Raw genomic sequence first — 25,908 nt, forward strand, 5'->3', positions numbered from 1 at the left:
TACACAAATATAAATTATATATATGTGTACTTTATATGTCTTATATATATGTAAAACATTCCTTAGTTCAAAACATATGCTCTTTTAAAAATTTAACTGTATTTATCAGGTTATTTTCACCTTAGATTATCCTTTTTCAGGGGCTTCTTGCCTTCAGGTCTTCTGTCAGCTGATAATCAATGTCTCAGTGTTTAAATAATCCATTATTTATTTAGCCACTTACCTGAAGCAGCTTACTTGAATTTATCTGCTCCAATTCTTTCCTATTTTTCTGGAACTAATCCCTGTTTGCTTGCTCCTGAATGTGGGAGCAAATTCCCTATGCTGTCTTGCTGTAAGGTGAGGCAACAAAATACTTATAAGTCATAACCCTCCTTACTGGGTTTGTGAAAATCATTTCCTTTGGCAAAACCTTAGTTTCATAGTCTCTAAAATGGAGTTCACACCTTCTTTTTATCTCCCTCAAATGGGACAAAGTCCATGTTTGGGAAAACACTTCGTACAGTGTCAAATGGAACTGTCATTGACAGAACCTCTGTTAGAAACCATGTGGAGCTGAATATTTACCGATCTTCCTTCGTGTGATCAAGGTCAGAGTGCAGGTCTTACTGTAATTAGGTGGTGTGACTGTAATAGTCTCTGACTATTGTGAAGCAAATGCCCGCTCTTGTTCTTTGACACTCACAGTGGAAACCTCCAATCCCTTTACGTCTTTCCAAGCTGTTTCTAACAGACTCACTCAAGTTGTCCCAGAGTGAACAGCTCGGTGTAGCCCTGTGACCTTGGGGCACAGCCTGTCCAAAGGGAGACCACCCAGCAAGCTGGACTCCAGATCCCAGCTGAGTGGTCCGAGTGCTCCCCCTCTCTCACCACTCCTAACTTCCAGGAAACTAAGATCTGTCAATTCCATCTCTGTAATGCCACTTGAATCCATTCATGTCCGGTCTCCTTTGTTACTGGCCTATTTCAAGGGGCTGTTAGGTCCCACCCAGACCCCCCTTGAGGGTCTCACCAGCAGGCCTCCACAGAGGCCGGAAGATGCCCTGCCGGTGGATGGGCACTGGTGCCCCTGCACACAAAGGCAGCTGGATAAGCTGCAGGCCTAGAGTGAGAATGTTTTGCAGGCCCAGGTCTCAGAAGCCACTTTGGCTATGACTGACTTCTGCTGCCTTATCCCTATTGGTTAAGTCAAAGGGGGGACTTGGTGGCAAGGGTTGAGCAGTTTCACTTTCCTCATAATTTCCATTAGAACCCACAGCTGCTACTGCTGTCACTTCAGTCGTGTCCAACTCTGTGCAACCCCATAGACGGCAGTTAGCCAGGCTCCCCCGTCCCTGGGATTCTCCAGGTAAGAACACTGGAGTGGGTTGCCATTTCCTTCTCCAATACATGAAAGTGAAAAGTGAAAGTGAAGTCACTCAGTTGTGTCCGACTCTTAGCGACCCCATGGACCGCGGCCTACCAGGCTCCTCCATCCATGGGATTTTCCAGGCAAGAGTACTGGAGTGGGGTGCCATTGTCTTCTCCGAAAATTTACTCAGTCAGTTCAGTTCAGTCACTCAGTTGTGTCTGACTCTTTGCGACCCCATGAATCACAGCACGCCTGGCCTCCCTGTCCATCACCAACTCTCGGAGTTTACTCAAACCCATGTCCATCAAGTCGGTGATACCATCCAGCCATCTCATCCTCTGCTGTCCCCTTCTCCTCCTGCCCCCAATCCCTCCCAGCATCAGGGTCTTTTCAAATGAGTCAACTCTTCGCATGAAGTGGCCAAAGTATTGGAGTTTCAGCTTCAACATCAGTCCTTCCAATGAACACCCAGGACTGATCTCCTTTAGGATGGCCTGGTTGGATCTCCTTGCAGTCCAAGGGACTCTCAAGAGTCTTCTCCAACACCACAGTTCAAAAGCATCAATTTTTCGGCGCTCAGCTTTCTTCACAGTCCAACTCTTACATCCATACATGACCACTGGAAAAACCATAGCCTTGACTAGAGAACCTACTAGACCTACCCTAAAAGATACAATCCAAGTTTGCCGTGCAAATACAGCTGTAAGCCCTAGTACCCCTTCCAATAAGAATGACATTCTTGAACTCCCTGGAATAGAGGCATTCCAAAACCATATGCCTTCTAGTGCTGCACCTGAACTTGGCTGGCATCCTCAAGGCCTGATTTGACCTGCTCTGATTGTTGGATCCAGTTCTGCTACTTGTTTTCCCTCCCCTGACTGCCTGCCTAGGGCTTGATCTCATTCATCTTTCAGATTCCTGACTTCTTCACTTATCCATGGCCTACCCTAAACTCCATACCTCCCCAGTTCACCCTCAGATGAAGGGAAAGGGGGTTTGCTCTGGAACTGAGGATAAAAAAGTGAAGTTCAAAGAAAGTGGATCTAAAATGATTTTGACTATTTTACATTAAGACTAATTAAATACACGCATGTGTAAGTACACATACATAATTACTGAAACTAATGTTTGTAAAAACAATACTTCCACAAGCACATGTGAGGCACTGTGATATTTCCTATTCAGTTCTGTTCATTTTTTTTTTAAGTCACTACTCCTGACCCACCAACTGCTCCTGATTGTTTGAAGGAGCTGAATTTGCTACTTGAAAATGCTGTAAGGAAAACTTTGTGAGAAAAGTGGAACAGAACTGAACTTATTTATAAAAGTGAATGATGTTTATTAGAATTTCAGTACTTTGTGAGTTTCCTCCTCTTCTTTTACCTAATATAGTTAAATTGGGAGTGAGAATTCCAATGTATCTTCCTGGAACCACGAGTCTAAAGTAGAACAATTTTAAGAAATGCTTATTTGTGTTAGGATACATGTACCTGACATGTCGTCTCTGTAATCAGGAATTAGGAAATGTACCATGTATCTGTGTCTCGATTCCTGCCCTGCAAATAAGTTCATCTGTCATTTTTATAGATTTGTCATAAATGTGTTAGTATACTAAAATTTGTTTTTCTCCTTCTGACTTACTTCGCTCTTATGACAGACTCTAGGTCTATCCACATCTCTACAAATGACCCAACTTCACCCCTTTTAATGGCTGTGTAGCATTCCATTGTATATATGTCCCACATATTCTTTATCCATTCATCTGTCAGTGGACATCTAGGTTGCTTCCATATCCTGGCTTTTGTAAATAGTGTTACAATGAGCACTGGGCTGCATGTGTCTTTGTGAATTACTGTTTTCTCAGGGTCTATGCCCGGGAGTGGGATTGCTGGGTTTGTACGGTATAGCACAGGGAGCTCGGCTCAGTGCCCTGTGGTGACCTCGATGGTTGGAGTGGGGGAATGGGAGGGAGATCCAAGAGAGAGGAGATTATATATATGCACATGACTGATTCACTTCATTGTACAGCAGAAACTACTATAACATTGGAAAGCAACTATACCCCAATTTTAAAAAATGCAGCATAATTACTGTGAATAATTCTGCTTCCCATGTGGCCCTAGTGGTAAAGAACCCACCTGCCAATGCAGGAGACGTTAGAGACTCAAGTTTGACCCCTGGGTTAGGAAGATCCCCTGGAGAAGGGTATGGTAACCTACTCTAATATTCTTGCCTAGAGAATCCAATGTACAGATGTATCCTGGAGAGATACAGGTCATAGAGTTGCAAAGAGTTGGACATGACTGAAACTATTTAGCACGCACATAATTCTACCATTTCCATGAGTAATTCTCCTGGAACTTTTAGTTTTATTGTTGAAGAATTTAAGATGAGAGTGTAGATTGCTTTAGAGCCCTCAGCTATAGGCTAGAAGTGTTAAAAAACCTTTCCGAGAAACAAGAAAGTTCTCAGCCTGGAATGGGATCTCCGTGGAAGTCTGACAGTCGTAGCTGATGGTGTTGAGGATCTAGGTGAAGAGTTGTACTTACAAAGAACCTGTGTCCTGAGGGTCTTCAACGTGGCACACGTTGGCACACAGACTTCATATTAATTTATTTTAACTTTTTTTAATGTAGACTTTCAAAACTTAGTAAAAGTAGAAAGTAAAACCCAATGGACTCCCATTTTCCCATCACTCAACCTCAACTGTTATCAACTCATGACCAATCTTGTTTCTTCTATACCTTACCCACTCCCTGCATCATCATCATCATCATCATCATCATCATTTTGAAGGAAATCCCAGACATAATAGCATTTCATCTATAAATATATCATTTTGTATCTCTAAAAGACAAGGGCTCCACTTTTTGAACAAAACCTCAATGCTGTCACCGCACAGGTAGCTTTTGGAGAATTCCAAATGCTTCAATCCTAAATGAAGTAAAGTCAAAATGTCTGGGGGTGGAACCCAGGCATTGGTAGCTGCACAAAGCTTGCAGGTGATTCTAATGTTGTTATTTTGCTTGGTTTGGAGGCAGAAATTGAGTGGTCAAGGGTAAGGACACTTGTAGAAGATGGTCATAAATAGGGAACACCTCTAGCAGATGCATCTACCAGGCGAGAGTCACCTCCGCTCATCTTTCTGACCATCCTTGCCACTAGCAAACCATTTCATTGCAGTCCTCAGCTTAGTGTAGGTGACCCTCCAAATCAATGTCTCCTATCCCTGACCAAATTTCTGGCCTCCAGTCTCAGATATCTCATCACTTGCTGTAGGCCATTTCCATCAGGATGTGCTACCATGCTAACATATATGGTTCACTTACTGTGTTTAAAACAGACTTTTTCCTCTCTTCCCAAACTAGCTTCCTTTCTGGTTGCCTCCATTTCTGTCATCAGGATTGGAAGAGTTGCTCCTCACAACCAGACCTTACTCCTGAGAGAATTAGGGGAGGAGCCCAAAATGCCTTTGAGACAAGATCCACTGTTCTTAAAAATTCAGTGCCAAGGGGAACATCCCGCCCCAGCTTTTTCTGTTCTTATGTCTCCTTTGGAAAGCAGCCAATCCTCTCTCTGATCCCTTCTCAAGGCCAAAGAAATGCCAATTCAGCATTGAGAGTCATCAGGAAGTGATTGAGAGGCTGGCAAAATCCCAGATCTCATATTTAGGACAGAACAGTGTGAGGGAGGTCTTTTAACTTCTCACTGAGAGATGTCAAGACATTGTCTTCCTCAAACAGCAGACATGGAAAAGCACTGAACATGTGGATTTGGATGCAGCTCCTGGACTAATTTGATTTGGTCATCACTGCTCACTTTTTGATACATGAGACTCGTTCCTGAACATATTCTCTGAACTTTTAAAGCAAAGAAAATCCCAGCAATTTCCGTCTTTTACCACAACCATTCTCACACTCCAAACTAATAAACCTTAGTAGGAGGAGGGGGTACAATTGTAAAGAAAAATTCAAAAGCCTCTAGATTAATATTTTTTTCCTTAAAAATGCAAAGAAAATTAAGTATGTTCTCAGCCTCTCAGTTTTATTCGAGTTACAATGGACTCTGTAAAAGCCCAGATAAAGGTGGAAACTAAAATTGTTTAGGTTATGGAACTTGTTCAAAAATAGTTATTATGGAAAATCTAGGAATGTGGGGTGTGACCTATAGTCAACCCTTCCCTCTTGAGGAAGCTCCTAGAATCCAAATTTGTGTTCTAGAACTTGGCCCACATAGATTGGTTAGGTGGGTATTGGGGAGATGGGAGTCCTCCCTAGCACAAACTGTAGATGTGGAGTATGATGTTTGGTGCCATTTATCTTCTCTTGATGCTTTCCCACCTCTGCCATTATTCTAGGCAGCTATCTCTCCACCCTTCATTCCCTATAGCTTTACCTCATGGTTAACTAAGCTCTCCAAGGCATTAACCAAGAAGAGCTTAATATGATTTCTCTCTCATTCAATAATTCAAACTTCAAAAAACTGCTCTTTAGAGAATTTTCAGGTGTTAGGGGAGACATTTTGAGATGGGAAAACTTGACCAGCCATTCTTCACAGAAAGTCTACTGTTGGGCTACTCACTCTCTGATACAGTTAAATGATTGCTATCAGAATGCTTCCTTACTAGAGTAATAAACCTCATGGGGACAAGGATAATACTCACCTTTATGTCCCTAGGACACGATTCAGTGAATGACACAAATGTGTTCAAATAGGGAAATGGAGGAACGTTTTAGAGTCAAGGAAAGATGGAGCTGGGAGGCCATTTGTAGCCCATCTAATACCCCTTCACACTACAGATGAGAAGCCTGACGACAGAGTGGGTGAAGGGAACTGGCATTTCTTGGCACCTCCATGTGAACTAGCCCACTCAAATATTTTCTTGTTATATCATTTTATACTTCTAATATGCTTTAATAGTTAAAATTTTTATCCCTGATACATATCAGGAGACCAAACCTGATGGAGGAGAAGTAAATTACTCAAGCTCACTCAGCTGTCAAGTGTCAGAGCTGAGATTCAAACCCAGATCTTTCTAATTCCAAAGTACATCTCACTTGGTCTTACCCACTTGTCTCCTGGGATAACACTTGGAGGCAAGTAACTCCTCAGGCCCAAGTTTGCAGAACATGTTAGGGTTGGAGCCAGGGCCACATTAAACTTGACATTGCCTGACTCCAGTCTAGTCTGGGAACATTGCGGGTTGTCAATGAAATAACCTTTTAAGAATTCTATGCTTATCTCAATTATATTAGTACATTTCACACTGGTCGAGATAGTAACAATGTACATCAATACAATAGCTGTGGTTCCAAGCCTGCTGCTCCATTCCCCCAGGGAATGGTGACCAGGTCACAGTACTAAGACGAGGGGATGCTCACGTTTCGCTGTCACTCTGAACCCCACTGGGGGCCTGAGCGTGATGAGGGTTCAAGCTGCTGTGCATCCCATGGCCTTTCTGTGGGGCAGGGTAGTGACCGACCATTCATTCCCTGGGCTGGCAGCTGGACCCTATGGCCTTTCTGGATCCTACTACTAGGATTCTAGTAGTAGGGCCTTCCTAGATCCTACTACTAATCCAGGTGCTAGTGCGTGTAGGACAACGGTGCAATCCCTTGGATGTCCATCCACTGTGGATTGCAGTGGCTGGCCCACAGGAAGAGGAGATAGACTTCATCATCTTGGGTGCAGTCTCACATACTCATTTTGCCCTGGGCCTGCAAATTATGTAGTCAGCCTTACTTGTAGACGCTCAACAAAATATGCTTATTGGACCACAAGGTAAGAGGCCAGATATGGCAGAGTGAAGGTCAAAGAAGGTGGTATCTGCAAAACTAGGCTTTTCATCAAAGGTTGCAAGCCTAGAAAGACAGCTGGGAGCCGGAAGTTCCACAGTCTAGCCTAGAGTGTCATGTGTTTTCCCGCGTTCAAACACAGAGCTCACTTTTCTCCTAAATTCAGCTATACTCACTTCTTCCCTCTGCCCAGATCTATTCCAAGACCTGAAAAATATCTTCTGTTTTTCTTTGGCCAGGATGAGACAAGGATCTACATTTGGGAGACGGCGAAATAGTGATAAAATCTCATTAGAAAAGGTTCCTTATCATGAATATAATAACTAGGCTCAGACACATTAAGTGCTTTCTCTTTAGCAGTCACTATTCATAATGAAAAAGCAACAGATGATAAATTCTCGGCTGTTTTCAACACAGTCTTTGTAGAGAATTTCTCACGGTGAGAGGACAGAGGGTCTCCGGCTGAGAGTTTCACAGAGCTCTTGCTCTGCTTCTAGCAGTTATCTCTCGGCCCTCCATCTTCCCCAAACACCCATAAATAGCCCAATCCCTAATTACTGTGCCAGGAAAAGTTCACTTAGCTGCTATAATCCCTTCCCATATGTTACATGACTTGAAAAAAAAAAGAGGATTGAGGTAAACTTGGCTATATAACATCAACAAATATTTATTGAGACCTAGTACACTCCAGACTTCTCTTTATTTGCTAATTCATTTCTGGAAAAAGAGAAGGTTTGGCGGGGGGAGTTGGAGGAGGGAGAGAGTGAGGGAGAGAGATCAGACGTCAATTTGATATCATCTCCTGTGTATGCAGACGCAGAATATGATTTATAGCAAAACACTAATTAAAATGAAATCATTGAAAAATATTTTGGAGCCCAGTGGAATTCTTTATAACAGAGTGTGATCTATAGCAGACAATTAGAAGCATACATCAAGTCATCCAGCTTGCATGTTAGGGAAAAGCAGGGGAGAAAAGGGCCAAAATGAGGGAGAAACAGAACTCTGCGGAGGCTGTTTTGCAAGATCCAGCATGAAGTTCCATATCCAACGGCCCTTTTGATAATGCTGAGTAAGCCATCGCGAAGACTCTCCGGCTGGCAGTTTTCTGCCTTCTTCCCCAGGTCTCTGTCAGCCTGGAGCCACTGACTCTCATTCTGCCCTCCATCCCCTTTTCTTCTTCTCCCCCTTCCCCCTTTCTCTTCTTTTAAAACCTAGGATGGCGTGTGAAATGCTAAATGTGCCATGTACCTCCAGGCACAACAACATTTCATGTGCAGCTTGTTTTAACATTAATTTATCAAAATACAAACAACAAAACTGCAATGTTATTATCAAGTATGTATTTGGTCATTTAAAAAAAAAAAAAAGCTCCCAGTGAAAATACACAAAACAGACCCGGTCAGCATCCAAACTGCTTTGAAAATAAAGTGGGATTTGTTTGCAAGGATTTAAATTGGTAAATGATTTGAATTTCTCCACCCCTAGGTGAATGATTTAGATGGCCTTGACCCCAGTCTGACTGCAGGGATTAATGTGGGATAATGATTGCTGAGGCTATCATTGCAGCCGGCATCATTAATTATCCTTATTGATTGTAGCTTTCAAAGATAAAGCATTATGCTGACTGGAAAATACCCTCTTCCTGCAAGGTCAAGGCTAAAATAGGGAAGCTAAATAATTGCATTAACAAACAAAGAAATAAAAATAACCTCTCAGAGCGTTGTGTAATTAAGATCCAATTACAACATTTGTTCTTGTTTACAAAATGACAAAGCTCTTCTTGTCAAGTCATTTTCCCGAAAATTGCTTCAGTACATGATAATTGCATTATAGCAGGTAACCAGAGAGGAGCATTAAAAGGGGGATCAGTTTCTTTGGATGGCTGCCATGGCTCTTGCTGTCTGACTCACCTAGGAAAGTGTGAGAGCCCCGAGGGGCTTGTCTAAAAATACTAATGATATGTTAAATGAAGGGGGTTAGATGGAGGAAGTAATAATTGGGCCTCAAATCCTATTATATTTCTTTGGGATAGTGTAATGGAGCTTAGAGATAGCCCAAGGATGTTATCACCCATGTCTTCCTTTACCCCACCTCCCTCTGGCCACATCATTTTCATTGCTGTGAAAATCTTGGCTCTAAAGCCCTATTAGGTTGTAAATTTCTCTGGCGAAAGGGATCAGTATTACAGCTTCCCTGCTATTGATCAGATTTTGAACTCTTAAAAAAAAAAAAAAAAAGACTTTTAAGTGTAAAACCCAAAGCTACATGTGATTTTCTGTGTGGAAATATTTCAAACAAATGCTTAGGTTTTTCTTCCACTACATGTTTGGAAGCAGCACATACTAAGATCTGATTAGAAAGAGGGTGGTAGGCTCTGGGGACCGGAAGCTGGATCTACTCTCCTTAGCTGTGAGACTGAGGACCTCCGCCAAGCATTTGGTCATTTCAGGAATTAGTTCCTCCATCTGAAAAAGTGGGAATCATGAGTACAATCATTGAAAACTAAGGATACAACAACAACAAAACAACAATTCTTTATGTAAATTGTTTCTCTTATGTAGTGGGATTCTCTAATAGAGGATATTGCCACAAGAGACAGTGATGCTTCATACTTCCCTCATTTTATTTAAAAAAAAAAACAAAACAGAACAAGAGATGATCACCATTCACTGTCTCAGTGGGTTGAGCACAGTACTGATCATTTATTTTATTTAATTTCACAACCACTCTTGTGAAAGATACTCTTATTATTCTCATTTTATAAACAGACAGGGAAACTGAAGTTCAGAGAGGCTAAGCGAGTTTTCCAATGACACACAACTGCAAGTGATGGAGTGAAGATTCGAATTCTGGTACCAACTAACTATAAAGTCTGTGCTCATTTTGATCAATACAGGTCCAGGGAAGGACTGAAGCTGTAGCACCTCCACTACTTGCCCCTCTGTTACTTGAACCTGGTTTCCTTTTTCAGCTTCATGCACCCTACTTGGTATAGAAGTGAAAGATACCTTCCTGTAGAAGTTCATGTAGAACGTAAGTTCACAGAACAAAATGTAGAAGCCCGCTTTCTTGGAAGGCCCCAATTCCTAGATCCCTACATATAACAACTGTTAATTTTAGTGTGCATTTTTTTAACCCTTCTCTTGGCATATATAGATGCATACATGTTATATTTTATTTTACATATATGGAATATTAAATTTTATTCTGCAGCTTGTCTCTTTTCTGTAACAGTATACACAAGAGAAATTCCAAGCAGTATATACAAATCCATCTATTTCTTTATGACGACATTGCAGACTTCCAGTGTAGGAATGTATCATGATTTATTTAATCTGCCTCTTACTTTGGGGCATTTAAGTTGTTTCCAGTTGTACAGTTACGGTCAGTACAGCAGTGAACATCTGTGTACATCTGCCTTTGTGGACATATGTGAACATTTTCCTAGGTTGTATGTCTAGAAGTCAAATTTCTGGGACAGAGGATATGCACATTGTAAATTTTGATAGATAATAAAAAAAATTCCCCATCAAAAAGACTGTACCAATCAACACTACCATAGAATGTGTATATTATAGAATGTGCCAGTTTTCCTCTTTATTCACAAACACAGGGTATTGTTTGTCTTTTTTTTTTTTTTCTGTCAGTTTTTTAAAAGTCTTTATTGAATTTGTTACAATACTGCTTCTGTTTTTATGTTGTTTTTGGCCATGAGACATGGTGGGATCTTAGCTGCCTGATCAAGGATCAAACCCACCTCCCCTGCATTGGAAGGCAAAGTGTTAACCACTGGACTGCCAGGGAAGCCCCTCTGTCAGTTTTTTGATAAGTAATTACTTCTTATTATGCTTATAATTTACATTTTCTTAGTAGAGTAGAACAATTTTTTTCTTTTAAACTTTTTATTTTGTATTGAGTAGAGTAGTTTTTATAGGTTAATTGGCCATTTGTTTATCTTTTTGTAAAGTAACTATTCATACTCCTCGATCATTTTTGTACTGGGCTACTTAATAGACATTTGTCCTTTTTTTGATCACTGAAACATCTGAACACCCTGGGCTGGCCAATTGTTTGCTCTTATGTAAATCACTGAAGTTTCAAAAAACCAAGGGACAGTTGATTAATTATCCATGGCAGCTCTGGTAGCATCAGCAGTGGTGTCCCCACCAGATGTTTTCTGTGGTGGGACTTTGGCCTGTTTTGTGCTATCTAACCTCGCTTTATTCCTGCTGGAGCCTCAAGTTTTCTAGAGATATTATGGGATATCTGATGGCCTTCCCCAAAATTCTTTCTGCTTAAGTTAGCCAGAGAGAATTTCTATTGATTGCAAAAAAAGAGAGAGAGAGAGAGAGAGAAAGACTCCAGAAGTCATAGGAATCAACAAGAGAGTGGGTCAGAGTCAAAAGACCTTCAAGGAGATGAGGATTTGGAATTGCTTAGGTAGCATGAATGGGGCTAAAAGCAATGAAAATCCTACTGATTTTCAAAGATTTGAACTTGGCAGTGCCTGGTCAGGGAAGGTAAAGTAATTATGGAAAATTATTTAAATTATTGCTGGTGGTGACGTGGAATGAAATGACTCTTGAGACAGACACTGTCTATTGGGGCTTTTGGCCCCTCTGTAAATTACAATATTAAAATCCAGTTGTATTTATGTAATAGACAGCTGACTGAACAACATAATCACCACAATGCAGCTAGGACAGTGTTGCAGCTAGGATAGTGTTGCAGCTACAATTGTGTGTGTGTTTTTAATAGCTTTGTCTCAAATTTGTGTATCTTGTATAAAGTATGAATGTTTTTCAAACTATGAATATTTACTGTATAATATATGAATGTTTTCTGAGAAAAAACTAAGTAGTTAAGAGGTCTGTTGAAAGCATACCAAATAATGTTTTAACTGGAAACCTTAACATTAACATAGAGAATAATTTTTTGTTATATCTTAGTATTCCAACAGGAATGAGGGACTTTTATATATTCAGATTATAACATTCTTGTCCACTTTATTCTTCGTGTCTGGTTACAAATTTCTTTTTAACTTCAATAAAAACTTGCACCTTAAAATGTGGAAAATCATTTTGTTATTGCTGTAAGACAGAATGAAAGGGCGTTCAAGGTCTTGAGTAGGATCATTGCTCTAGAGCACTAGGCAGCTTGGAGAAAAATAAATATAACAAGTTTAAGTCTCAGAATTTTTGACACAAAGCGTTGAATTGAAATAGGACGACTTAAGTAGAATTAGTCTAAAAGACTCTTTTATCTCTTAAAATCCCAGGACTGATATAGCTCAATATCAAATCAAGGTTTGATCCTGTAAGTTCCAAAATTACCCTATCAGTTGAATTCATAGCTTCCTTGAGTTTTTCTATGTGAAATTTAAGTAGTCAGTCAAAAAAAAGTGAAAGTTAGAAAGCTGAAATAGGTATATATAGGAGGTTTCAGAAGATTTGGCACTATACTGAGCTCCCAACTCCCACTAAAGCTTCCTTGCTCTCCAGAATAAGCAGCTCCTCCATGGCCCAATGATGTTATTATAACATTTTGACCTGAAGAAGACATCTTGCAAAAGGATGCCAACACACATCCTACCCCTTTTCATCCATTGTCTCTATCAGCATAATTAAGTTAGGTCCCAGAATGTGGCTTGTAGACAATCACAAAATCAAACATTAAAAATGTAGGAACTAAAACAACCCAAAATGATTTTTTTTCACTGCTGTATAGTTTATGGTGGACTGCATTTTTCTTAGGAATACACCAGGGAGACTGTGTATGTTTAGAGTGTGCATATATTAGATTTTAGTAGATAACACTTTGCTAAAGAAATATCAACAACCTCAGATATGCAGATAATATCACTCTAATCTTCAGAAAGTGAAGAGGAACTACCTCACCTGCCTCGTGAGAAATCTGTGTGCAAGTCAAGAAGCAACAGTTAGAACTGGACATGGAACAACATACTGGTTCAAAATTGGGAAAGGAGTACATCAAGGCTGTATATTGTCACCTTGCTTATTTAATTTATATGCAGAGTATATCATGAGAAATGCTGGACTGGATGAAGCACAAGCTGGAATCAAGATTGCCAAGAGAAATATCAATAACCTCAGATACGCAGATGATAACACCCTTATGGCAGAAAGTGAAGAAGAACCAAAGAGCCTCTTGATGAAAATGAAAGAGGAGAGTGAAAAAGTTGGCTTAAAACTCAACATGCAGAAAACTAAGTTTCTAGCATCTGCTACCACCACTTAATGGCAAATAGATGGGGAAACAGTGGAAACAGTGACAGACTTTATTTTCGGGGGCTCTTAAATCACTGCAGATGGTGACTGCAGCCATGAAATTAAGAGACACTCCTTGGAAGAAAAGTTATGACCAACCTAGATAGCATATTAGAAAACAAAGACATTACTTTATCAACAAATGTCCATCTAGTCAAAGTTATGGTTTTTTCAGCAGTCATGTATGGATGTGAGAGTTGGACTATAAAAAAAGGTGAGCGCCGAAGAATTGATGCTTTTGAACTGTGGTGTTGGAGAAGACTCTTTAGAGTCCCTTGGACTCCAAGGAAATCCAACCAGTCCATCCTAAAGGAAATCAGTCCTGAATATTCATTGGAAGGACAGATGCTGAAGTTGAAACTCCAATACTTTGGCCACCTGATGCGAAGAACTGACTCACTGGAAAAGACCCTGATGCTGGGAAAGATTGAAGGCAGGAGGAGAAGGGGCTGACAGAGAATGAGATGTTTGGATGGCATCATCAACTCAATGGACATGAGTTTGAGTAAGCTCTGGGAGTTGGTGATGGACAGGGAGGCCTAACATGCTGCAGTCCATGGAGTCATAGAGTTGGGCATGACTGAGTGACTGAACTGAACTGAAGTGAAACTAAAGAGCTTCTTGATAGGATGAAAGAGGAGAATGAAAAAGTTGGCTTGAAACACGTTAAAAAGATGAAGATCATACCTCTGGTCCCATCACTTCATGGCAAACAGAAGGGGAGAACATGGAAGCAGTGATAGATTTTATTTTCTTGGGCTCCAAAATCACTGAAGGCAGTGACTACAGCCATGAAATTAAAAGATGCTTGATTCTTGGAAGGAAAGCTATGACAAACCTAGACACTGTATTAAAAAACAGACACATCACTTTGCTGACAAAGGTCTGTCTAGTTGAACTATGGCTTTCCCAGTAGTCCTGTATGGATGTGAGGCTTGAACAGTAAAGAACGCTGAACACTAAAGAATAGATGCTTTTGAATTGTGCTGGAGAAGGCTCTTGAGAGTTCCTTGGACAGCAAGGAGATCAAATCAGTTAATGTGAAGGGAAATTAACCCTGAATATTCATTGGAAGGACAGGTGCTGAAGCTCCAGTACTCTGGCTACCTGATGCCAAGAGCCAACTCATTGGAAAAAACTTTGATGCTGGGAAAGATTGAGGGCAGGAGAAGGGAGCAACAGAGGACAAGATGGTTGGATGGCATCACCAACTCAATGGCCATGAATCTGAGCAAACTTTAGGAGATAATGAAAGAGAGAGGAGCCTGGTATGCTACAGTTCATAGGGTATTTCAGTTCTTTTTTTCATTTTTTTTTTTTTTTTAAAATTTCAGTCATTCTGGTGGGTATGTCATGATCTCAATGTGGTTTTAGTGTGCATTTCCCTGATGACTGATGAGACTGAACACTCTTTCATATGTTTAGTATTCATTTGGATATTCTCTTATGTGAAATTCCTCACATATGGCACATGGTTTAAATTTCTTGATTTTTTTTTTCTACTAGATCATTTTCTTTTAAAATATTGATCTGTAGGAATTATTTACACAATCCGGTTATGAGTTCTTTGTTATATACATGTACTGAGAAGATCTTCCATTTTTCAGTGCGCTCTTTGCTGACTTAATAGTGTCTTTTGGTGAATGTTGCTTATCTTAATTTTGTCTATTGTCATTTTGCACAGAAATTTAAAAATTTTAGGTACTCAAAACTGTACTTTTTATGACTTGTGAATTTTGTATATTGTGTAGCAGGGTCTTTACTGCCTCAAGATTTAAAAGCTCTTCTTTTATATTTGCAATTCTTAGTAGCATTTATGAAATAGTACCTTTGTCCTGTATTCCCTTGTGTACTTGTAATGGCCTGTGTATAATAAAACAAATTCTACATATCCATGGATATGTTTTAAGATTCTTTGGTCTATTCCACAGAATTATATCTATTTTCACATCAATATAATAATCTTTTAGTTACTACTATCCCTAAATGTATTTTTATGTCTGGTAGGGTAAGTGCCATCACATTGTTTTTTCAAACATTCTTGGCTTTTATCTTTATATTATTTTAGAATCAACTTGCCATGTTCCATAAAATTTTACTGTTGAGGTTTTGATTGGGATTGCATTAAATATATAGATTAATTTGAAGAGAGAATTTATGCTTAAAAATATTAGAACATTCTTTTGGGGAACTAGGTATATTTCTCCAGTTAATAAAATATTCTCTGTGTTCTTTGATAAAGTTTGTAAGTTTTTTCCAGAGAGTACTTTCGTTATTAGGACATTTTATGCTAGAGAACTTTATCTGAAACAACTGGCTGCTATTGCTAATGATATCCTACCTTCCATTATTTTTTCTTTATGGATTGACTGGTAGCTGTAGTGGGTCTTTGCTGCTGCTCACAGGCTTTCTCTAGTTTGGGGAGCAGGGGCTGCTCTGTAGTTGCAGAGTGTAGGCTTCTCTTTGCAGTGACTTCTCTTGCTGTGGATCACAGGCTCTAGGTTGCCCAGGCTTCAGTAGTTGTACTGCATAGGCTTAGCTGCCCCTCCACATGTGATATCTTCCTGGACCAGGGATTGAACCTGTGACCCCTGCATTGGCAGACAGATTCTTAACCACTGGACCATCAGAGAAGTCTCCATTATATTTTCTAAAGTGCATTTAACTACTGTGTAGGAATTATTTTCATTTGCTAAGTTTGTGTCTGGCCACCTTAAATACCTCTCTTACTAATACCAATAACTTACATTTGATTTTTTCCTTTTTGATTTAACATATATTGTTTGAATCTGTCATAGCATCAACAAATTTTAGTAATTTTGATGATGTGTGATACATGAATATTTGACTTATGATATTGTGGAAGAAAGTAAACCTATATTAAGAGCCACTATTGTTCCTTCAACTGCTAATTTGTCAAAGAGCAGTACTACCTTTTGGAGAAGGCAATGGCAGCCCACTCCAGTACTCTTGCCTGGAAAATCCCATGGATGGAGGAGCCTGATTGGCTGCAGTCCATGGGGTCACTAAGAGTCGGACATGACTGAGCGACTTCACTTTCACTTTTCCCTTTCATGCATTGTAGAAGGAAATGGCAGCCCACTCCAGTGTTCTTGCCTGGAGAATTCCAGGGACGGGGGAGCCAGGTGGGCTGCCGTCTATGGGGTCGCTCAGAGTCGGACACGACTGACGAGCCTTAGCAGCAGCAGCGGCAGCAGTTCTGTCTTTGTAGTAGATGCCAGAAGTAAACTTCCTGGATTCTCACTGGACGTGGTTCCCTATGTTGGTTGGATTGGTGCATCTTTGCACAACAGCGATCATCTGCACCTCACATTTGAGGACTACTAGATAAGGAGAAGTGCAATTTGTGTCTAGTTTGCAAGTATTTTTTGTTCTGGGAAAAAATGTTTTTACATTATTTATTGCTGCTCTTTCTTTCCTGAATTAGCCAGGTTACTGTGGTTACCTGTATTTTCTATGTGTCCCTAAATTTCACTTATTCATTCAGCCAGTATGTAGGAAGCTTGTATCGTATGTCACTGTGGATGTAGGCACTGAGATTGTAGAATTAAATAACACTCAGTCCTTTTCTTCAAGGAGCTTATTGTCTAGTCAGAAAATCCCACAAGTGATGAATGATTGTGATTCAGAATTCCTGAGTGTGAACCATGATTAAACAGTGTGATTATACCAGTAATGGGAAATTCAAATCAGGACTTGAATTTTAGATATAATGCTACTGAGAATTTGAAATGTATCTAGAAATTGCTTGCTATTCCTCATTGTTTCTGACTTGTGAATATTGATTGGATCAGAGAATTTTAAATTTGAAAGGGATAATTAGAGATCACCTAGTTCATCTGGCAGATGTAGTAAAAGAGGCCCAGAGAGGCCCTGTGCCTTGGTCAAGTGAATAGTCTGTATAAATGCTGCAATGTGAAATTACATCCCTTCTGTCTCTTCATCTAGAACATATTTCATTATAACACACATAATTTACTCTTCCTCAAATAATGTTCAAACCAGTGATATATATTTTTTCAAATCAGTGATTTTTTTTTTGGCCTCAATTTTAAAATGGCATAAAACGTTACTGTTGAGTTTTCAGAATATCTGTCTATGTATATCTATCTATCATCTAGGCAGGAGGCTGTCCTGAAATAAAATTAAAACGAAAAGGTTAATCTTTGGTGAATGGATTCAAGCTGAAACATATTTGATGTATCTTCCAAGTAGATGATGTAGTTGAGTGACATGTAAGGGTTACAGTCTCTGGCTTTGGGTTCCACAGCGCTTTCAGCTTAATTGTTCCGTTTACAGGTTCTGGGGCTTTGGGCAAGGTGCTCACCCTCCCTGAGTCTAGTTTTTCTTCGTTGGTAAATGGGATGCCGTGCTGTGCTTCGTCGCTCAGTAGTGTCCGACTCTTCGTGATCCCGTGGACTATAGCCCGCCAGATTCCTCCGTCCATGGGGATTCTCCACGCAAGATTACTGGGGTGGATTGCCGTTTCCTTCTCTAGGGGATCTTCCCAACCAGGGATCAAACCCAGGTCCCCATATTGCAGGTAGATTCTTTACCATCTGAGCCACAGGGAAACCCAAAACGAAATAGTAATACCTATGTTACAGGTTTTTTGAGAAGATTAAGTGAGATGTTTAAAGGGATTAGGACAGAGCCTGGAGTATAATAAATTTCCTGTAATTGTTGACTATTAAATTGTTAAGTATGTGTCATTCCCATTGATTTGTATAGCCCCATTTTATCATACATTTTCTCCATCTTTAGATGTTTTTTGTACCTGAATTCCTCAAATATAATGAAGTTGCATATTAGTCTCAGCATATTACATTATAGTGTCACTGAAGTAGTTTTCTTTCTCATCAGATTATTACTTCATAATATTGAAATGTGATGTTAAGGTTTATTTATGGTGATGACGTATATATAGGACAATAACTAGGCATCTAGGAATATTTAATAGACTTGAAACTGGTACCTATTCCATTTTAAAGCAGATGATTAATATTATTTCTTTGCTATTAATAGTCTAATTACTCAAGCAAATAGTTATTGAAACACACAAGCAATAGATGGTTCCTGTTTTTAAGGAGTTTAAAGAGCAGTTTTGATACAAGTCATAACCGTGTGAAAAGGACAACACCTTCAGAACTCTACAAAAGGTATCACAAGACAAATGATTGTAATAGGGAAAATAAGGGCTATGAGTATAAGAGAAGGGAAGACTTTTTGACTGGTAAAGCCTGATATGGAAAACACCCATGGATGAGGATGGATGAGAACTGGATCATGTTGGATAGGGAAGATTTGGAGGTAGAAGGGAGGGGAGTTGGGGGTGGTGGGGAGGGGAGAGAAATTATGTCAGGGAACATTAGTAGATCAACTGGCCTAGAAGAGAGAATTCATGGAAATTTAGGTTCAAATCAGACTGTAAAGAATTTTTAACTACTTTAAGTAGGTAAGGTTAAGGCACACCTTAAATTTTGTTTTTCTTGACAGTGGGGTATCAGTGAAGTTTTCAAGTAGGGGAGTAAAGTCAGCTAGGGGTATTTTAAAAAGATTAATCTCTTGGCCAAAATATATCTGGACTCTTGGGGGAAAACTAAAACTAGACACATCAGTTAGTAGGCACAGTTATAAGGTAGTGAAGCGCTGAATGGTGGAAATGAAAAGGATGGGAGAGTGCAAGGTGCATTATCATGCCAATTGCCCAATAAATTGGCTTCTGACTAGAAATGTGACAAAGCGGTTTCAAGCTCAGTGGCTGTTAAAGGAAGTCAGCAGCAGGGACTGAGTTTTGCTTAAATTTTTATCAAATTGAGTTTGAAATGGTGGCAAGACATGTATGTGAGATTGTTCAGTAGACTTCAAGATCAAGACTAAAAATGGAGATTTGAATATTATCTCCGAGAAGTTAAGGAGACAGTTGGTGGGAGGGAGAGAACAGTAGTGAGATGAAGCTTTAAAAGTTTAGAAGTGGAAGGAAGGAATGATGCAGGAAGCAGGCTAACGGAAGGAGGCAACCAGGTCAAATATATATATTTTTTTCCTAAAAGATGGAGAAGGCTTATGAAAAACTGAAGTTAGAGATGATGGGGAGAAATTAAAGCTATTTAAGAGTAAAATGGTGTTGTATGAAAGGAGAGAAGGTTAGCACTCCCCTTGACAAGGACGGAAGAGGTTCTCAGGCCTGACAACACGCATACGGTTAAAGTAAGCCAGAAAGATAAAGACCAATACAGTATACTAATGCATATATATGGAATTTAAAAAGACGGTAACGATAACCCTATATGCAAAACAGAAAAACAGACACAGATGTACAGAACAGACTTTTGGACTCTGTGGGAGAAGGCGAGGGTGGGATGTTCAGAGAGAACAGCATTGAAACAAGCATTGAAACAGATCACCAGCCCAGGTTGGATGCATGAGACAAGTGCTCAGGCCTGGTGCACTGGGAAGACCCAGAGGGATGGGATGGGGAGGGAGGCGGGAGGGGGGATCGGGATGGGGAACACATGTAAATCCATGGCTGATTCATGTCCATGTATGGCAAAAACCACCACAATATTGTAAGGTGATTAGCCTCCAACTAATAAAAATAAATTAAAAAAAAAGAGTAAAATGTTGTAGAGGGAGGCCTTAATGTGAACTATGAAATCAAGAGAAAGATAAGATGGAACCCATGATTTTTTTTTAATTGAAGTATAGTTGATTTACATTTTAGGTGTACAGCAAATACATATACAGGTGTATATATGAATCATATATGTGTATATATATATCCTTTTTCAGATTCTTTTCTATTATAGGTTATTATAAGATATTTAATATAGTTCCCTGTGCTATACAGTAGGTCCTTGCTGTTTGTTTATTTTATATATAGTCGTGTGTGTCTGTTAATCCCAAACTCTTAGTTTACCCCTTCCCCACCCTTTCCCCTTTCGTAACCATATATTTGTTTTCTATGCCTGTGTATCTGTTTTATAAATAAGTGCATTTGAATTGCTTTCAGGTTCCACATATAAGTGATATCATATGATGTTTGTCTTTCTCTGTCTGATGTACTTTACTTAGTATGATAATCTCTAGGGACCTATAATTTGATAACTGCTTTTCTTACACTGTCCTATCAGACTTTGCATAGCATTTATGAGACATTTTGCTCAGGATAACAGTTTGCATGAGGTAAAAAGGATTCTGTACTATATATTCTTCAACTTTTCCTTGGGTTAGATTGTCAAAATAGAACAGAGCTGCAAAATGGTGCTTTTGCCTCTTTTCCCAAAAACAATAAAACCCCAAATCTGGATTCTATGTGGTATTGTGCTTATATGTAAGATATTTTGCTCTTAGGTTACGCTGACAAGATAAAGAAAAATGCTAACCTTTCCTGACACAAAATTAGGAAAATGAACTTGTCAACTGCTGAAGTATTGTTAGAGTGCTAGGGTTTGGATTTACAGTTTTTGATGTCACAATTAATTTACCATTGTCAAAGTATGACTTCCTGCTTTTGACCCCACACCAAAAAAGCGTAAAAGAGTTTACCAAGAAAAGCTTCTTGAAAGTCAAATGGCTCATCCAAAACAGCATTTTAATGATTTAAGTAAAAATGAATCAGAAACATGTGGATTTAATTTCCCTTAAAATTCACATGGGTTTGAGACTTAAAGGAAAATAGTACTTGGCACAATGTGTTTAGGATTTGGTTAAACTCAAAACATTTGAAAAACTCTTTGGAACACTGGATGACTTCGAAATACATCTGGGTTTGCCCATCCATTTGGGCATGGTTACAAAAGCCTCATCTTTCATGGCACTAGTCAGACATTCTATCAACATGCTTCGATTTTCAAAAGGCTTAATCAGGATAAAATCAACAAATTTTATTGATTGCCTACTATGTGCAATCAATAAAGTAGAGAGCTATAACTTTCCCCATTCCACAGCTGGGAAATCTTGGTGGAGTGAGGTCAAGGGAAATCCCCACACAGACAAACTCAGAGTGGGCCACTATCATGGTCCTGTGGGAGTTAGAATTCTGTTACAACAGCGATTCCTATTCATATCCTCCAGTGTTGTAGCATCCTATTCAATTCCAGGAGCATGAAAAAAAAGCATAAAAAGTTATGTTATATGGCACTGAGTTGGTAATCAAGTATTGCTTTTGGGTTTTTAAAACCATTACTTTAAAAGGTCATTTTGGTGTATGTTGAAAAGGCAGTACATGCGTAAAATGTTACACTGGGGACGTTAATTAAAATATGTAAAGAAGACCATGAAAATGAAGAAAACCAGTGCTTGGCAAAGTAACCTCTTTGCAGTTGCAACCCCATCTAACCCACGTGGCAAGCCCATTTGTTAGCAACTCAGTGGCAAGGGGATTTGTAATGAAACCCACAGAGGTTCTGCCAAAATGTACTTGTATTATTTATAGCCAATTATATTAGTCCCTAAACTGAGTGACACCTAGGGAGATAATTGAATTTCTTAGATTTCTCTCTTTACACTCACTGCCATGATCAGAAAAACACAATTTTGAATGCTCCTCTCTCTTAGGGTAAGACCATGCAATCCATGTAATTGGATAAGTCTCCAGGGAAAACTGGCTTTTCCAACTGCATTTTATAAAAAGCGTTATGGAAAGTTGGCCTAAATTTTTTGGGTAACTTCTTCAAGAGATGAAAATGATGCAACTTGAAATAGTCTTTTTGTTTTTACCTGGGGAAGTTTATGAACATTAACCAAACAAAAAGCATGGTTTAAGGAAGCTGCTTCATAAGGTCTAGGCTACATGGAAGAAATAACCTTTAGAAAAGGAGAGCAGTAGTCATTTGAAAAACAGTTGAAATGCAACTCAAAAAGTAATCCACCCCCTCCCCCCCAGAAAAGAAAATTTCAAATTATCGTGATTATTAAACAGACCTTGGGAGAGGCTGTCATATGCAGTGCCTTAGGTAAGTGTGATCAACTTAGATAACCAGTCCACAGGCTGTAAAAAACAAAAACAGCATGTTAACATATAGAAATATTGGGAAATCTCTATCTAGATTCACAGAAAAGTTTATACAGCTCTTCTCATCTCTTTTCATATTTGTGTTTCTTGATGACCATCTGACATTCTTGGCAAACTTAATTTGAAATCAACTCTCGATATAATACCCATCACTTTAATTTAGCAAATTTGAGATCCTGAGATTTGAGACTATTAGAGGAAGCAAAGCAGTATGTCTTTCATTAAAGGAGGCAGAGAGGTTAATGGAGACTTCTGCATTACTCAGAGCAAGATTTCCTATGCTCCCTTAGCTGAAACTGTATTATTCTCTTCTGCTCTGCGGAGGAGAAATGAAAATATCCCCCCCAAAAGTGGGTAAATAGACGAGTATTTAGAAGGTAAGACCTTTTTCGGTGTTGTTAAAATCCTTATGGACTTTGTTTTGCTGCTGTTGCCGTGCAATTGCTGAGGGATCAGTGGTCTTTTTCAAGGAGGACCAAAGAAATAGCCGATGAATACATTACAGGCAATCGGCCACATAACAGTCATGGGAAGCATTTTATTTCTTCAATTAATTATATAATGAGGCTAGTCATTCATGGCACTGATTATGCCCATGGAAGCCTGTTCTTTTTTTTTTTTTTCAGCTAGGAATAGAGGATAACTATCTATATATACACATACATATATATTATATATATTTCCTCCCTTTGGTATGAATTAAAGCCTCATTTCCCCCTCCTCTCTTATTTCCACATAAATTAATTCTACAATTTAATAAACTAACAGGTGGTTCCACTTCAGGCTGAGCAGATGTTAGACTGAATGAATGGAGACCCCTCTTGTGTTCAATATATCCCTGAGCTCTTTCTTTCTTTATCTCTTCACTTCTCCCTTTTCTTCCCCTCACCCCCATTTCTGCCAGATTTATGAGCAGCTACAGTATGAGCTGTTTTGTTTGAGCAATATGAATATTGATGACTGACACGTGCTGATTTTAGATGTATTAGTGACATTCATAATCCTGAATATGTAGACATTTTTCACCAGATAATGAGGTACCAGATTGCCATGCCAGGAAATTCCCTTCTCTTAGTGCTTATAAGTAGATAATTTCTATTACTTTACAGATGGGACTCTAAATTGGAAGCTTATTTCAGAAGAAGTTAAGGGAAAATATAAAATTAGATTCACAATTCAAACAATTCCTATGTTGCTCAGAACTCTGATGCATTACTTCAGTGATATCTTTGACTCACTTTGTGGTCATTTTTGAGAAATAACCTCTCAGTTTAAAAAGAAGAGCCTTTTTCCTCTTCAGGTCTAACTTAGAAATGATTCCCCATTCTTTCTAAAGTTTCACAGAGACTTTGTAAACAATGAAACAGAGAAGTGAGTGAAGAGAATTATTACTTCCGACAAATCCTCTGTTAATTGTTCACCCAGGGAATTGCCTTCTGACAATATTCAAAACAGTGATCTTCAGGTGAAAACTATCTTTCATATGAATATCACACAGATATTTATGCTTCTGACATAATTTCAGATGGTATTTAATAAAGACATATTTTTCTGGATCCTGCTTCTGATTCCTTACTAAGAATACACCTGGATACTTATATAACATGTTTCTGGCTCTCCCAAAACTTCAGTGAAAGTAATTTTCTACCCTTGGGGCCAGCCAGATATAGCCAAGACACTGCCGATGGAAGGAAAAAGTCACCCTCAGCCATTGGGATGGGATTGATATTATCCATCCCATTCTTGACTTTCCTCATTCATTCTTTTTCTTAAGGCTTACCCTTCAGTAAGAAAGGAAACTACAAAGCAAAAACATAGATGTGATTTCTTTCAGTATTGGGATAGGTCTCTCACTCATCTGAGATTTTTTGCTTAGAAAAGTAAACTTCATTTCCATCACTGATTATAAGTAGGCTCTCTGGAAAGTTACTTACATTATAATCAGTTTCTTCCACTATGAAATGGAACTGTCAGGATTTGTGGGGATGCAGAAGGTTCTAAGAACACAAAGTTAGTGAATGAGCCAAAGTGTGGTATTGGAGGAAATTCCCCCTGACCAACTGCATATAAAGACCCACAGCTCCTCTACCTTCTCTGGTCTTATTCCGCCTCTTTATTATCATTGGTTTCAACAGCTTCCTTTAATATCTACCCCCTGATTTCTGTTGTTCCCAACCTTGACTTTATCTATCAGGCTTACAGGATACCCGAAATTGATTTGACCAGGTGATTCTCATCTCTCCTATCCTTTATTGACTTTCTGTTCATTACTTCAACTGCTTCCTAAATCTTGACCTCTGAGTTCTTGAGTTCAGGCCAATAGCCTAACTTCAGCTCTGATAAATTCCTCCTAACAAGCTTAGAATCAAGGACTTGAGGCAGGTCCCCTGGTAGAGGCTAGTGCCCTCTGAATTGCCATCTCTCAAATGATAGAGAATTAAAATGTTGCTAAAAACACTATCAAGTACCTGTAATATTCTAGACTCTGATAGGAATTTTATATGTTGTTTCTACTCTTATGATTTACCTCTAGCCTAATGAGATTATATAGTGTCATGGTAAGAGTGCAAACTAAAGTTTGGATCTTTGGATTTGAATTCTAGTCACACTTATTAACTGTGGGACATTGGACAACTTAAACTCTTTGTGATTCAGTTTTTAAAAGTCTGTGAAATGAGGGTAATAATGGTGCCCATTATATAGAGTTTTTTGATGATTAAATGATTTGAAACAAAGAATGTGCTTAAAATAGTACCTTGCACAGAGAAAAGCTTTTAGCTATTATCATTACTGTTTTAGGTCAATGTTCTTTTGAAGGGTAAGTACATAAAATACCATTCTTTGTTACTTTGTTTAGATTTGTTTTCAATTACTTATTTAATAAAATAGTAGATTGCATTGTCTTTTGAATAAGCTATGTTCATTTTTGTTTGTAATGAAAAACGAAGCCCTGGAGATATCCTGATGGTATTGCTATTTTACATTCTTTCTATTTCCCATGGACTTCCTCTGCCAAACAAAAATATTTTTGTTCTTGTGAGAAAAGAACTAGAAAATAGAAGCAAAACACACCCCTCCCTAAACTGGCATATTACCTAAACGTACAGCAAATTCGATCTCTGACGGATGCAATTAGGCAGGACCCGGGATTCTGATGAATGATGTCAAGTATTTTGCTTCTGTTCTACTGACATTTCTACTTCTAAAGTATCAGCATCTGATCTTGACTAGGCAACATCTAAATTGGTGAGATATAAAATTCCATAGAAATGATTCATTTGACAACTGTTTATTGAACACCTACTCTTTTATACACCATCCAGAAGGGTTCAGTCAATAAGACAGGCAAGGTCAGTATCCTCTCCACCCTTCTAAAATGGAAAATGATACAATGAAGAACAGAAAAGATGGTTATATGATGGTGAGTGATGGGGT

General features: G+C 39.0%; 1 pseudogene; it reads left to right on the forward strand.

Annotated features, from left to right (window-relative positions):
* The first annotated feature begins 19,581 nt into the window (after positions 1 to 19,581).
* LOC136173904 (U6atac minor spliceosomal RNA) lies at positions 19,582 to 19,699 on the forward strand (annotated as a pseudogene).
* Positions 19,700 to 25,908: the final 6,209 nt, after the last annotated feature.

This window comes from Muntiacus reevesi, chromosome 8 (genome assembly GCF_963930625.1).
Source record: "Muntiacus reevesi chromosome 8, mMunRee1.1, whole genome shotgun sequence".
Taxonomy (NCBI): domain Eukaryota; kingdom Metazoa; phylum Chordata; class Mammalia; order Artiodactyla; family Cervidae; genus Muntiacus; species Muntiacus reevesi.